The following is a 17,278-nucleotide window of genomic DNA, read 5'->3' as shown; positions in this document are numbered from 1 at the left end:
AAGGACCTGTTGAGATGGTTTTCTTAGTCTATAGTGAAGAGAAGATATGTTGTTCACTTGTAGGAGATACCAAGCTGATGCTGTAGGTCTTGGGCCATTCTTTGAGACTGCATGGTATCACACATTGATGAAAGCCAGTGGCAGGACTAAGAATGGAATGAGCCTTCCACTTCCCAGTCAGTATACAACTGTTTTTGTGGTGGCAGTTCCCTTCCCCTTACAGACCTATGAGACCATGTACTTAAAGGCTCCAGCAATTCCATTTTGAATTAATTAAGCTATCCTTCAACAAATCAAAAGCCATAGCCAGATCTCTGGTCAAAGGCATTTCTCTGATTTGTTGAACAAGAGCTTACTGATTAATAAAGTCAGGTCGATTCCGTTGACCTGGTTTCCAAAATAACAATTTTCAAAGTAACCACATGCATGAATGTACATATGTGCCACATACACACACACACACACACACACACTCACAGAGCATTTGAACTGCTTAAGGTCTTCATGAAGATCACTATTAATCTGCTTGATTTATGGATTCAGAGAAGTTCAGAGTCACAAACTGACAGAACATATATATATGCCTTTGGGTTACTTTGATTTATCTGCCCCAACCCACACCCAGGAACATGTGGAAAGAAAACTCCCATTATGCAGTCATTTCCACAACGTTTCCCAGGAGCCATTCATCCCTTCTGCCCGGTCACCCAGAGCTCACCTTCCATTATCTTAGCTCCTTTTAAGCTCTGTGCCTTTGTCCTTGTATGTCCTCAGTCTTCTTGTTGTGTTTGACCTATTCTGAAGGGTGATTTGTTTTTTAGTTGCCTTTCTTTTCATGTATGATTTTGACATTTAGTTTCTAGAGCCACCCACGGCCATGTGGGGAAGGAAAATAACAATACACTAATGTAGTCACCCACCTGACACACCTGTCTTTCCAGAGATAGTGCAGGTTAGAGAGATTCATCATAGAAAAACAAAAGCATGTAGAGCCTAAAAGACAAGTCATCTGAACTAAATAGTAGACTATCTTCAAAATACAGCTTCAGCTTCTTATCTCTCACTGCTATTACCACAGAAAAACAAGCCAGAATGTCTAGGTAAGTGTAAGTCACTATATTTTCCTGTTTCAGTTAGCTCTAACATGCCAGATTGAAGACATCTTCCACATGAACTTCTAATAAATATTATAGTAGTTGTTGATGGCCAACAGCTTGCCAAGCCATGGGCAAAGACCTACTTTATTTGTGGTATGCCGGTTAATCATTATAGCTTCTCTATCAGAAGCATACTGTTTTTTCCACACCTCATATATGAAGAAAATAAAACTTAGTATGTTAAGTAACCTGCCCACAGTTACACTTCTCACCAGAGTCAACTTTTTTGTCTGTTGGCTGGCAGACATCACACTCATGGTGGTGTGATTTCTTCTTTCCTGGGGCAAGCTTCACAGTCTTTGTTTTACAGACAGGAGATGAACATCTTCCATGTGGATCTTCCTGAATTCAGCAGGCATCTGGGGTGCCAGTTGGGTTTCCAGCCAGCTGTGTGCACTACCTGAATGGTGGTGGGAGCTGGGATGAGGAAACCATTGAATTTGTTCCTGACCTAGTGAGAAATAACATACAAGTGAGCTGCGGAGAATTGGAGAGGAGAGCATATGGTTAAGAGGCTAGATGTGTGAAAAGCAAATGATAAAATTTACTTCTTTGCAAGTATGAGAAGCAAAAGAAGCATCAAAGGATGTAAGACAGCATAAGGGATATCTTCCAAAATCAGTGGCAGAGTTGCCCTCATCTCAAATGTGACAGGCTGCCTGCCTCATGTCCTAGGTATTTAGGCATGTATCCCTTGCACGGGGGTATTTACAGTGCCCTCTCATTTTACTATTTATTTAGAAGTTAATTACTGTCACCGTCAGCTCTTTTATCTCAACAACATTTCAGAGAAATGTATTCAGGCATTATGTGACTTGTAAGTAAGATTAACAAGAAAGTTCAGAGAAGTGTAATAATCAAGGGATTTGGCTGTTAATAAAGAACTTAATGAAAAACAAATGAGTTAACACCACACAGAATTTGAATCTGGCTAGAGCAAATGCTAGAAATGCATACAGTACGCTCTTTTAAGTCTGTGTCACATGGGTAGTAGGATAAACAATAATTGCCACAGTGACCACAATTGTGTGTAAAAGGACAAAGAGAGGTTGTGAGTTCTGGAGGTTTATACTCAAAACCCATGACCTTGCCCTTTCTTACTTAAATTTTTAAATAAACAAAAATATGGTTTCAGGTGGGCTTTACCAAATGCATTCTTTACACTAAGCCATAGAACATAGAAGCACTGACACACAAACACACAAACACATACATACACAACTGATGAGCTGAGAGAGGACGTTACTCCTACTTTACAGATGACTAAAGGGATTAAGCTAATATCTTGCAGCAGCATGAAGCTGAGGCTTTGTACTCATTTATAAAGTTAGGAAGTCACTGAAGAGAAAGAGAAATCATGCAACTGGAATGGAGAAGAAAAGCTCCAATTATAGTTCCAGAATTGGCTGCCACCTTTAGTGTTAACAGAGTGTGCACGTTTCTCAGAAGTGACACCTGCATTGTCTACGGGGAAAAATTTAATCCCTGAAGCTGTATTAAGGAGACTAGTGAGCATACAGGTTAATAGAAATTATGTCAGTTCTGGTGGAGGTAGAAGCAATAGCACTAATTTCAGAGGGAGCAGATCAGTGCATTGTGCAAACTCCTTGAGAGGCTGCTTCTGTCACGTATTTTTCATCTTACAGAGAAATTCCGATCACCCGCCCAAGCTGGTTTCCACCCAGGAAGATCTACCTGCGAACAAGCCCTGGCCCTCTCAACTTACATTGAAAATGGATTCCAGAAGAAGTTAAAGACGGGTGCTGTCTTTGTTGATCTCACAGCAGCCAATGACACGGTCTGGCACCGTGGTCTCCTGGTCAAGATCTCAAGATGCCTGCCTCCATGGGTGGCCAACACTATATCGTTTCTTCTCCAAAACAGAAGATTCCGGGTGCATCTGGGTGACAAGTCTAGCAGATGGAGACTTGTCTCAAGTGGCCTCCCCAAGGGCTCTGTTCTGGCTCCTATGCTATTTAATATTTACATCAATGACCTCCCAGAAACTTCTTCAAGGAAGTTCATCTACGCCGATGACGTCTGCTGTGCAACTCAGGCATCCAAGTTCGAAATCCTCGAGGAAACACTCACGAAAGACATGTCTCTGATATCTGATTACTGTAAAAAATGGCGACTAATCCCTAGCACTGCAAAAATGGTATCATCTGTTTTCCATCTACACCATGCCTCAGCCTCACATGAGCTTAATGTGCAGCTTGGCGATACGAGAATCTGGCATGAAGCCCAGCCAGTCTATCTTGGCGTTACTCTCAATCGCACTCTGTCATTTCACGAACATCTCATAAAAACTGCAGCAAAGGTGGGCGCAAGGAATAACATCATTGCAAGACTGGCCAGCTCCTCATGGGGCGCAAGCACTTCCACACTACGATCATCATCTCTGGCATTATGCTATTCCACTGTAGAATACTGTGCCCCAGTATGGTTCCGTAGCCCCCATGTCCACTTGGTCGATTCCAAATTATATTCCTCCATGAGGATAATTTCTGGAACCATCCGTTCCACCCCAGTTCCATGGCTGCTAGTTCTTAGCAACATTGTCCCGCCAGATATTCGTCGGGATGCGGCATCATCTAAGTTCATTTCCCACGTCTACACTCAACCGGACCTGCCAGTATACGCGGATATCTTTGCCCACCCTGTCCAACGCTTGACGTCTCGTCACCCAATCTGGTCTCCTATGCCTACACTGAACTTCTCTGTTCCAATCTCTTGGAAACGGAGTTGGCAGTCAGCTGAGGTAAAGAACAAACACCTCATCACAGACCCCTGCAAGTGTCAACCCAGCTTTGACCTAGCACGTTATGATTGGGCCCTCCTCGATCGCTATCGAACAGGCCATGGCTGGTGCGCTGCTATGTTCCATCTTCTCTGGGAGCCAGAGAAGACCCGAACTACCCCTGCGGCTACAGACAGACTATGACCCACATAGTCAACGACTGCCACCTCTCCAGATTCAAAAGAGGTCTCGAAACTTTACATCAGGCTCAACCTGACGCTGTTGACTGGCTATGGAAGAAGGGCAAACGCTAGAAGAAGAAGTGCGTTGTGCAGACCCCTCTTGATTTGATGCCACTAGCACTGAAGCGTTTGCCCTGCAAAGTGCCTGTAAGTGATACAAACAAGAACACTGAAGTGATGCCCACATCCCCACTGCCCTCTGCCTGTGCCTCCCCTGGGATTTGATTAGCTTGTGTCTCTCCTAAAAGAGACATAGTGTCTGCAGAGTGCAGCCAGTGACTGAAGTAGGTTTAGCATAAAATTGGCACTAGGAGGATGTGTGTGAAATTAATGGCAATGTATTTGTAAAAATACTGGGCTGGGGAAACAGGGCAATGGTGATGTAAAAGGCTCTTATACCTGAGGTTCTGAGGTTCAAGGTTCAATCCCCAGCACCACCATAAATCAAAGCTGAGCAGTGCTCTTCTCTCTTTCCCTCTCTCTCTCTCTCCACACGCACACACACACACACACACACACACACACACGTATGATTTAAAAATACTTATTTTTCTCACATATCAAATAGTTTCACTTTGTGTACCACATGTGTTAACCAGAGCCAATCTAAAATTATTTTGAAAAGGAAAAATAGAAGCAATAAGGAGATGACTAATGAGAATTCACGCTTTATCCAAGGGATATAATTTTGCGGCATCACATAAATCTTCCTACCCTTTTCTCAAAGACATATTTTATCTTTCTTATGTATACATACATGCATTTGTACACACACACACACACACACACACACACATAAGAGAGAAAGAGAGAGAAAGTCCAGAGCTCTACTGTAGTATTTGAAGTGTTATGAATCAAACCAAGATCTTCAAGCATGGAAGCCTTTTTATGTAACCACTGACCCATTTTCCCCAGCTGCCTTATCCTTCCTTGTGTCCCCTAGAATTTATAACAGTCTCTGGAACATAGGTGGTACTCCATAAATGCATGTCACATCAAAATGTATTTTGTGTATACTGAGAAATTTCATCAGAAAATACTGAATGTGCTTCATGTCAGGGCATCTGATAGGGTAACTCTCAGCCATCCCACAAGAATTTTCATGGTAGCCGATGATTCCAGAAGAAAAAAAAGTGTTATGTACTGACTCTTCCTAGTCAGTTTCGTGAACTCATCCCAATCCGAAAAGAATCTGGATTGAGCAACCCATGGCTGAGCTTGAGATGAGAGTGTTGTAAAGTCAAGTCTTCTGTAGATGCTAACAGCTCTCTGATGCGTTTTCAGATAACTGGTTTCATCTGTCTGCCTGTTAGTGGGGAGAACTGATTATCAGTCATGGGCAAATGCATGGGAACCGAGATCTCATTTCTGTGATGTTTTACACCACAGGAAGAGTCATCTTCCTAGCCATCACTCACTCAGTGAGGTCGGAAATATGATTAGGTGTTCATGTACCTGCCTGCCACCCCTTGCACAGTCATTCTGTCATTAAAAAGGGAAAAACCGAGTCAGTGTCAGAAGTTTTCTTGTTTGAAGGCAGAGCCTAAGACTTTAAGAGCTCTGGGAGGCTGGGTAAAGGGTGCACAAGCAAGGTGAGACTTGGGTAGGGATCTCAGCCTTTCTTTCTTTCTTTCTTTCTTTCTTTCTTTCTTTCTTTCTTTCTTTCTTTCTTTGTTTTTCTCTTTCTTTCCTTCTTTTTTCTTTCTTTCTTTCTTTTTCTCTTTCTTTCCTCCTTTCTCTCTCTCTCTCTCTCTCTCTCTCTCTCTCCCTTTCTTTTGGGCCTGAAGCAATTACTCTGCAAAGCATACACTGTGTGTTTAGTTAGATGAGCAGAAGCAGTAGGGTTTTTAATAGAGAAATTTAATCTTGACACTAAAATGCCCAAAAGAGTGCAGGCTACTTGGTCAGTATTACTCAAGCATAGTACCTGATGGACTGAAATGGGCACAACCAGAGTTTTTCTTGAGAATACCTACAGGAGCTATTAGTAAAAAAGAATTATTATCAGACTAACAAATCATAAAACCTGATCTGAATCCCAGCTTAATTGTTGGGAGAACTTGAACAAGCTATTTAGCCAATGGGGGATCAGTTTCCACATTCATAAGATGCAATAAGCAGGCGCCTGATCAGAATAGTTTCATAGAAATCAAATCAACACTTAAGGAAGCACAGACTGCATAGACCTCTGCATAGACTGTAGAATTACTCACGACTTGTAATTATTTCAGAATGTGCTCCATGACATTATGCCTCTATTAAATGTAAACCCCCCAAAAATAAAATAATCAAATGCAAATACTGAAATGTATTTAGAAAGCACTGAATTACTACATAAACGACACCCCTTTATTTTAACAGTTACAATGAATAAATTCTAGTACTTTAGAATTTAAGAGGCTCTGAAAAGGCCCGAGGTTAAGACAATTACAAAAACAGTACCATCAAAGATGTCCTTGAGGTTTAGGTGGGAAAGTGTTCCACCAATGTTTTCCTGTAAGTATTTGATAGTTTCTGATCTAAAATCCAGGTCCTTGATTGATTTGGAGTTGATTTTTATTTTGGTGAGATAAAATGGTTAAGTTTCATTCTTCTGCATGTTTCAACCCAGTTTTCCCAGCACCATTTATTGAAGAGAGCCTCCACCTTCCATTTAATACTTTGGGCCCCCTTATCAAAGATTAGATGTCCATAGGTGTGGGGCTTAGTTCTGGGCTTTCAATTCTGTTCCACTGGTCTGTGTGCCTATTTTTGTTCCAGTGCCAGGCTGTTTTGATGATGATGGCCTTATAATATAGTTTGAGATCTGGGAGTATGATGCTTCCATTTCTGTTTCATTTCCTCAAGATTGTTTTGGCAATTCTAGGTGTTTTCTGGTTCCAGATAAATTATCGTAATTTTTGTTCTGTTCTCTTAATGAAGCTTGGTGGAACTTTGATGGGTATCACATTAAATTTTTATAAGGCTCTGGGGAGAATATTTATTTTCATGATATTAATTCTTCCAATCCATGAACATGGGATGTCTTTCCATTTCTTGGTATCAGTTTTTATTTCCTTGATTAGTGACTCATAGTTTTCAGTTTACAAGTCATTCACTTCTTTGGTCAGCTTTATTCCTAGGTATTTTATTGATTTTGCTGAGGCCGTGAATGGGAGTGATTTCTGGATATAGTCTTCTTCAGATTTAGTGTTTGCATAAAGAGATTCCACCAATATTTGTACACTGATTTTGTAACCTGACACCTTGTTATATTGCCTAATAACTTCCAGTAGTTTTCTGCTGGATTTTTTTTTCTATGTATACTATCATATCATTTGCAAATAGTGAGAGCTTGACTTCTTCCCTTCCAATCTGTATTCCTTTGATTTCTTTCTCTTGCCTGTTTGATATGAAAAGAACTTACAATACTATATTGAGGAGTAATGATCATAATGGACAGCCCTGTCTAGGTCATGATATTGTGGCAGCTTGGAATTTTCCTACTAATGACCACAGAATGTGAGCTCGGATCTACAGGGATGCAGAGGTCACATAGGCTCCTAAGCTGAATATGTGCCAAAAATTACACAGATTGATGGGATTTACAGTCAACAATATTTATCACCTTTCATATTAGGGAGCTACTGTCTTCCCTGATCAACCTTCCTGGTCCTTTTCCCATCCATGACATCATCTCCCCAGATAATAACTAGGATCCACCTGCATATCAGATTTAAGGCTCAAATTAAAAAAAAAAAAAAACTAGTATAGCCACAGGCCTACTAGCTATCTACAGAATGAACAACCCTCCCCCCCCCCCAACTCTTCATCTGCACTACTCCAGACTTTAGGTTCATGATTAGGCAACAATTTGTTTGACTGTGAATGTTAACACTATTTTCAGGCACCAGGTTCTAGATGCTAGCAGGATGCCAATCAGAATTCTCTGGGCAGATGACCCCACCAAAGTGTCCTGGAGCTTCAATTCCCCAGAACACCACTGGAAGTATGGATCGACCTGTCAACACCCATGTTCATCAGGGAAGCAATTACAGAAGCTGGACCTTCCACCTTCTGCATCCTACAATGACCTTGGGTCCATACTCCCAGAAGGTTAAATACTAGGGAAGCTATCAAGGAAGGGCATGGGATACGGAGTTCTAGTGATGGGAAATATGTGGAGTTGCACCCCACTTATTCTATGGTTTTTTCAGTGTTTCCTTTTTATAAATAAATAATAAAATTAATAATAATAGGAAGTCAGGCAGTAGCTCAGCGGGTTAAGCATAGGTGTCTCAAAGCACAAGGAATGTCATAAGGATCCCGGTTCAAGCCCCCAGCTCCGAACCTTCTGGGGAGTCATTTCACAGGCAGTGAAGCAGATCTGCAAGTGTCTGTTTTTCTCTACCCCTCTGTCATCCTCTCTTCTCTCAATTTCTCTCCTTCCTACCTAACAATAACATCAATAACAACAACAATAGTAACTAAAACAACACTGAAAAGCAAGGGCAACAAAAGGGAAAATAAATAAATAAATATAAAAAATTAAAATAACAATAACAATAAAATAAAATAAAAAAATATAAAACATTGCAATGAAAATGCCTGGGCATTAATCCAGCACTTCCAAATTTATCTGATAACAGATTCATTTTTCTTTTGGTTTTTTCTTATTTTTATATTTTCTTATATTTAATTATTAATAAAAGATCTAATTAGTATAATCAATGTAGAACAAAAGTACTTCAGGAATACATTTTGTGGAAAAGTCAATTTTGTTTCCTAAAAATATTTTTAAAGTCCAACACCTATGGGCATCTAATCTTTGATAAGGGGGCCCAAAGGATTAAATGGAAAAAGGAGGATCTCTTCAATAAATGGTGCTGGGAAAACTGGGTTGTAACATGCAGAAGAATGAAATTGAACCACTTTATCTCATCAGAAACAAAAATCAACTCCAAATGGATCAAAGACCTAGATGTCAGACCAGAAACAATCAAATACTTAGAGGAAAACATTGGTAAAACACTTTCCCGCCTACACCTCAAGGACATCTTTGATGAATCAAACCCAATTGCAAGGAAGACTAAAGCAGAAACAAACCAATGGGACTACATCAAATTGAAAAGCTCTGCACATCCAAAGAAACTATTAAACAAACAGAGAGACCCCTCACAGAATGGGAGAAGATCTTCACATGCCAGACATCAGACAAGAAACTAATCACCAAAATATATAAAGAGCTCAGCAAACTTAGCACCAAAAAAGCAAATGACCCCATCCAAAAATGGGAAGAGGATATGAACAAAACATTCACCTCAGAGGAGATCCAAAAGGCTAACAAACATATGAAAGAAATCCTCTAGGTCACTGATTGTCAGAGAAATGCAAATTAAGACAACACTAAGATACCACCTCACTCCTGTAAGAATGGCATACATCAAAAAGGACAGCAGCAACAAATGCTGGAGAGGTGTGGGGACAGAGGAACCCTTTTACATTGCTGGTGGGAATGTAAATTGGTACAGCCTCTGTGGAGAGCAGTCTGGAAAACTCTCAGAAGGCTAGAAATGGAACTTCCATATGATCCAGTAATTCCTCTCCTGGGGTTATACCCCAAGGACTCCATAACACCCAACCAAAAAGAGGTGTGTAATCCTCTGTTCATAGCAGCACAATTCATAATAGCTAAAACCTGGAAGCAACCCAGGTGCCCAACACCAGATGAGTGGCTGAGAAAGCTGTGGTATATATACACAATGGAATACTATGCAGCTATCAAGAACAATGAACCCACCTTCTCTGACCCATCTTGGACAGAGCTAGAAGGAATTATGTTAAGTGAGCTAAGTCAGAAAGATAAAGATGAGTATGGGATGATCCCACTCATCAACAGAAGTTGAGGAAGAAGATCTGAAAGGGAAACTAAAAGCAGGACCTGATCAAATTGTAAGTAGGGCACCAAAGTAAAAACCCTGTGGCGAGGGGTAGACATGCATCTTCCTGGGCCAATGGGGGGTGGGAGTGGGCGGGAGGGATGCGTCACAGTCTTTTGGTGGTGGGAATGGTGTTTATGTACACTCCTAGCAAAATGTAGACATATAAATCAGTAGTTAATTAATATGAGAGGGGGAAAATCAGTTGTATGTCTCAATGTTTCTCAAAACACAAACTGAATCTTTTTAATATATAGGCTGTGTATTTGATATGCGGACTCTGTCAACAGCCTAGACCAAGTAGATTAGAAGCATCCAATAGCACAGCTATATACAAGATACTGGATACTGTACAGCAAACCATAACAAAAGGACTTTTCAAAGTTAACCCAATTACCAAATAATGTGATGATAACATTAACTATCGATTGTCTTTTTGAACCCTAAGACAGCAGGAACCTCACATTTCCACCATAGAGCCCCTACTTCCCCCAGTCCTAGAACCCTTGGACAGGGCCCACTTTCCCGTATGCGTCTCCCAATCCAAACCAAATAATATTGCATCCGCCTGTCACAACCTAACCAACGTAACGATTGCCACCTCAACATGCTTCATCTCAGACTGTGTCCAGAGACTTCACATGTGGAATGACAACCCTTCAGCTTCATTACTCGGGTGAGACCTTTCCTTTTATAGTACACTCTAATTTCATCTCAGGTAGTTCACTTTCTAACAAAGTCCCATAACCTAGATATACACCAGTTTCTGTGAGAGAGTGCTTATGTTCACACGTATCCATAAACTACTGCAAAATATATACCTGAAAGCAGAACTACATTAAAGTTTGCAGTGAGTACCTCCCTAACACTTCCTCTCCACTATTCCAAGCTTGGGATCCATGATTGCTCAACAAATTGTTTGGCTTTGTATGTTAACTCTCTTTTCACTCACCAGGTTCCAGATGCCACCAGGATGTGGGCTAGGCTTTCCTGGATTGAAGACCCCACCAATACGTCCTGGAGCTCAGCTTCCCTAGAGACACACCTTACTAGGGAAAGAGAGAGGCAGACTGGGAGTATGGACCAACCAGTCAACGCCCATGTTCAGCGGGGAAGCAATTACAGAAGCCAGACCTTCTACCTTCTGCAACCCACAATGACCCTGGGTCCATGCTCCCAGAGGGCTAGAGAATTGGGAAAGCTACCATGGGAGGGGGTGGGTTATGGGGATTGGGTGGTGGGAATTGTGTGGAGTTGTACCCCTCCTACCTTATGTTTTTGTTCATTAATCCTTTCTTAAATAAAAAATTAAAAAAAATATTTTTAAAGTATTTATTTTTTAAAATATTTTAAATATATTTTAAATTTTGTATATTCTCTTTTGTTGTCCTTGTTGTTTTATTGTTGCAATTATATTGTTGTTGTTGATGTTATTGTTGTTGGATATAACAGAGAGAAATAGAGATAGGAGGGAATGACAGAGGGGGAGAGAAAGCAAGACACCTGCAGACCTGCTTCACTGTTTGTGAAGCAACGCCCCTGCAGGTGGGGTACTGGGGGCTCCAACCAGCATCCTTATGCAGGTCCTTGCTCTTTGCATCATGTGCTCTTAACCCACTGCACTACTGTCCTTCTTCTTTTGTCCAAATTCTTTAGTTTGCATGTTTTTAAGGCCCTGAGTGAATTTCTAGCCTTGATCCAGTTGTCATGCTGTAATAGAAGGTAAAGTGTTCTTTCATTAGACTAATCCTTGATTCCACATTGAATCAACTGTAGTGCTTAAAATTTACTGATATACTGGGAGTCAGGTAGTAGCACAGTGGGTTAAGTGCACATGGCACAAAGTGCAAAGACCTGCAGAAGGATCCCTGTTTGAACCTCCAACTCCCCACTTGCAGGGGAGTCCCTTCACAAGCGGTGAAGCAGGTCAGCAGGTGTCTATCTTTCTCTCCCCCTGTCTTCCCCTCCTTTCTCCATTTCTCTCTGCCCTATCCAACAACAATGACATCAGTAGTAACTACAACAATAAAACAAAAAGGGAAACAAAAGGAAATAAATAACTGTGGAATCATAGAGCAGACACTGAGCCCCAGTGATAAAACAGGAGGAAAAAAAAGTTCAGTTATAGCTTAACCTTTTTTATTTCTATTATTTTTTATTTATAAAAAGGAAACATTAACAACACCATAAGACAAGAGGGGTACAGCTCCACACAATTTCCACCACCAGATCGCTGTATCCCATCCCCTTCCCTGATAGATTTCCTATTCTTCAACCCTCTGGGAGTATGGCCACAAAGTCATGGTGGGATACAGAAGGTGGAAGGTCTGACTTCTGTAATTGCTTCCCCACTGAACATGAGTGTTGACAGATCCATACTCCCAGCCTATCTCTGTCTTTTCCTAGTGGGGAAGAGCTCTGGGGAAGCAGAGTTCCGGGACACATTGCTCCACCCCCTCTCCTTGTCACACCCTGATCCTCTCCTTGTCACAACCTGATTTTCACCAGTCACTTTTCTCTCCACCCTCTCTGTGGCACATCCTGTTCACACCCTACTTGGGAAGTATATATAAAGACAACATTGTTCGTTTTAGTTAGTTTAGTTTAGTCTAGCTTGGTATAGATTGCGCTGTGTCCTGCATGAATAAAGAGATACTGCATACAGCTCAACCATGAGTCCCTGGTCGTCTGTCTCCCATCAGTGAAGCTCAGCCCGACATATGGCACCTGAACAGGGACTGAAATAAGCCCTGAAACATGGACCGGCATCAACATGGGACCTAACCCACCCATTGCCCATTGCTCAGTTAAGTAAACTTGGCTACCCATCCACCATGGGTTGCCTTTCTACTTATGAAGAAGTTTGCCAAAGCCTCTACTGTTTCATTATGAGACAGTTTCTCTGTCTCTGGAACATTTTACTCTGGGCCACACTTTGGTTCCCTGACCGGGAATTTTGGTTTCTTATGACCGGGATCATAGAGCTTGGGAGATGAACGGAGATTTCTCCTTGGACTTTCTGGATTCCCTCTTTCATGTTTCCCGAGGAAAAGGACTATATTTTGCTCCAGGCCACAATTTGGTTCTTTATGACCGTGATCATAGACCTTGGGATATGCACGGAGATTTCCACTGGGACTTTCTGGCCTTCTTCTCTCATGTTTCCCATGGAGAAGGACTACTCTAATTTGAGGAACATTCTCCAGTACTGTGGCAGTCCCCAAGAATTGAGACACATGGTTGCTTCTACTCTCCTGATTGGATTCTATCTTCAATGGGAAGACACTTTTAAAAATGGATGCCTGAAGCAATCCAGCAGGAACAGTCAGAAGCACCCTAAATGGAATTTTGAAGAACTTTTTGGACTAGGACGCCCTCCGGGGACTCATGATACTACATGGTGAGATCTGCATAATCTGGTTCAAGTTGTGTTTCGTAAGAGAGTGATTTGAATGACTGAATTTTTGCTTGACACTGACTTAAAAAAAATGCTGGATCCAGCCATGATTTCTAGAGACATCCAGAAACAATCCAAAAAATTGTTTTTTCCTCCTTTGATTTATTTTTTTACGTCTTAGCATAAATCTGAAACATTTAATCCTGAAATGGTATGAGTTATGGGCTGGGCAGATAGTGCAATGATTATGTTAATTATTCTCATGCCTGAGGCTTCTACCATGGTTCTTCTGTTTACCTTTCCACATTTTATTGAGTTCAAACTGTTTAAACAACCTTAAAATAATACTAGAAAGGACTTCCAATTATAATGCAGTTATCAATTATAGTAAACTTCTATTTTGCTACAAGTTTTGTTTGACAAGTAAGTGAATTTCAGCTGTCAAGTCTTCACATGAAAAAGCATCTACTCAAATGGAATTCCATTTGGATCCTCTTCTCTGACATCGCCCACAAGATGGAATGACTACAACACACCCCCAGAAACCAATGATGTGACTTGGCACGACCTGACCTGGCACGACCTGAAGAAACAGATTCACAGATTCTAAAGCTCACTTTCTACAAAAAAGCAGAATTCTGGAGGCCGACATTCCCCATCGAGACAGACGTGCAGCGTTTCATTTGGCATTTTCTTCCATGGTCATCTACTTTGAACTGACACTTCCATCGGACTTACTGGTACATGTTGCTGTGTTTCTCAAAGACTAACTTCAGCCAGAGCCTTGGGACTTTATAGGCCATGTCCCTTCACCTGCAGGCTCTGTTCACAGAGGTAGAAAACTCCCCCTCCTTATTAGGTTATACCCACAGAGGCTGGAAATGCCCTTTGAGGCAAGAGATGCCCACAGAGGCATGAAGCGCCCCCAGAGGCAATTGATACCCCCAGAGGCAAGAAATGCCCTTTCGCCTGCTAGGCCTTGCCCTTTGAGGCAGAAAAAAAACCCTCAGGCCTCCCCTTGGCATCAGACTGGTTATTGCTGCTCACCTATTTTGTTTTCCATGTCTTATACCAGTTCTTTTGAAAATGCCTGTATGATATAGGTTTCTGTTCACCCCTACACTGCTATTCCCCTGACAGTGATGAAGCCTTTTACAGACATTGACCCAGTTATATATGGCCATAAAGTAAGAGAGAGATGTTGGGGAATTGTGAGGATGTGGTTGAGCTTGGAAGGGTTTGAGCTTGAAGGGTGTGTCAATCCTGTTAGTCTCTGTCTCCATGGAGAGGTTGAGCAAGGAGGGACAGTAGAACCCCAAAAAGGTGTGCCTCTTATCAGTCTCCTTGCCTCACAAAGTGCCCTGCAATCCCGATACTATGGCCATTAGTTAAAAAGAAAGGGGGAATTGTTGGTATCTTCTAATTCTGCTTTTAAAAACCCCTTCTGTTTCATTTGGTTTAAATCCCCCCTGCTTAACACTGCATTCTAATTACATAACCACTGTATTCTATTTACATAACCACTGCCGTCTATTTATATAAATCACTTTTACATTTACATAAAGCACCACCTTCCCTCCAGGGCATTGGTGGTTTAGTGGTAGAATTCTCACCTGCTCCACCTCCTCTCTTTGTCACACTCTGATTTTCACCAGTCATTTTTCTCTCCACCCTCTCTGTGGCACATCCTGTTCACACCCTACTTGGGAAGTATATATAAAGACAACATTGTTCGTTTTAGTTAGTTTAGTTTAGTCTAGCTTGGTATAGATTGTGCTGTGTCCTGCATGAATAAAGAGATATTGTGTACAGCAAAACCATGAGTCCCTGGTCATCTGTCTCTCATCAGTGAAGCTCAGCCCAACAGGCCCCCATAGGACCTTGCCCTCAACTGTTAGAATAACAATGGTAGAGAATGTTTAATCCTCTGAAGGGAGGCTGGACAACATACTCTATGCTCCACCTGTGAAAAATGGGTAGATATGGGGGCCGCGTGGAATGTTTCTACTCATGACCACAGAATGTGAGCTCAGATCCACAGGGATGCAGAGGTCACATAGGCTACTAAGCTGAATATGGGATCCAGACCACATCAAATAGATGGGATTTACAGTCAACAATATTTATACCCCTTTCCCATATCTTACCTTTTAAAGCACTCACTTCTCCAAATTCTTATTTTACCACACAATATAGCACATTCACTTACTGCCCAGTTTCTTATCATTTTGTGGGTCTAGCTCACTTCCTCTTCCATCTAAACTGAAATGGTGAGCCCTTGTACTCAGACACCAGCTATGGAAGTAAAAAAGGGATGTATAGTACAATGTGCAAAATACTAGAGCTTTGGAATAAGATTGGCAAGAACATAAAACCTGATCTGATCCCTTATCAATTGTGTAGTCTTGGAAACTGTCCTTAATTTTGCTCAGTTCAATATTCTTATCTCAGAAATAAGTCTGATAATACTGACCTGGAAAAGCTATTATGAAGATTCAGTGGGATAAAGCCCAGGAGTACATTGATCAGGGCATGATAATCAGAGCTTATCAAAGAAAGGAACCTCTTAATTCCAGTCATATTAATCACTTTGAGAACTCCGACTATTGTACCCACGTAGTATTGAGGAAGATTCTTGACGTCTCAGAGTGTAGTTTTGCAAATTTCATGCCTCTGACATTTAAGCAAAGAGAAGTCCTTTGAATTTGGTATTTCCATTCAATATACTGGAAAAAAAATGAAGAGAAAACATAGGAATGTAGAGGAAATATATAAATTTCCAGGGTATGTAATGTTCTTCAATAAAAATAAATCTGATTAAATCTTTTTTCACATTTTTTCTTCCTTTTATTATCTTTATTATTTTCTTAGAGACAGCCAGAAATCAAGAGAGAAATATTTTAATTAATTTATTATTGAATAGAGACAGCAAGAAATTGAGAAGAGAGAGGAAAAGATAGAGAGATACATCCTTCCCTGCTTCACCACTCATGAAGCTTTCCCCCTGTAGGTGAGGAACAAGGGCTTGAACCCCAGGGCCTTGTACGTTGTGGTGTGTGTGCTTAACCAGGTGCACAACCACCTAGCCCCATGAGTACAAATTGAAAAAAAAAATAAAATAAAAAACTGGTAGACTATTTTATTGGGAAATGATCCATGTGTTAACATAGAGTTGGCAAGAGACTGAGATTCTGCTAGAGAAAAACCCATAAAAAGAGAATCTCTTTGAGCTTTTCCCTTCCTCTCACTGAGGGTGGCCAGCTGAAGAAGGCCTTGCCCTACTTCCTCTACTTCCTCTGTGTCCTCCACCATCGGGATGTTGCCTGCATGAGGGTCTTCCTTCATTCCTGGTGTTCCTGGCATCTACACAACTAAGAGTAACACCTTCCGGGATAACTGGAGGCTTGGAATTGCTAGTTTACATGAAATATGGAAGAAGTCAATGGAATTATGGGATTTCCCCCATATTCTTTCTTTATAGTTATAACCTTAAGCTGAAATACTAACTGCTCTTTGTTATTTTTTTTAATCACTGAAGCTTCATCACTCAATTTCCTTTTTTTTTTTTTTTAATGGAGAGATAGAGCAAGAACTCAAGAGAAAGTCACTATAGAACTGATCATCCCCCTCCAGTGGAGGCTGAGCTTGTCCTTAGCTTACAGGTACAGCCAAGCAGGCAGCCTTCCAGGTGAACTATCCTGCCAGCTCAGCCATTTCTTTCTGAGGTTATGACTCAGTTAAACTGCTGTTCTATAGATCCATGGAGAATGGATTAAAATAGTCAGCAGAGGTCTAGGAGCCAGCCACTAAAGAAAGTCTTGGAG

This window comes from Erinaceus europaeus, chromosome 3, assembly GCF_950295315.1.
Source record: "Erinaceus europaeus chromosome 3, mEriEur2.1, whole genome shotgun sequence".
NCBI classification, from domain to species: Eukaryota; Metazoa; Chordata; class Mammalia; order Eulipotyphla; family Erinaceidae; genus Erinaceus; species Erinaceus europaeus.
This window is presented reverse-complemented; position numbering follows the sequence as displayed.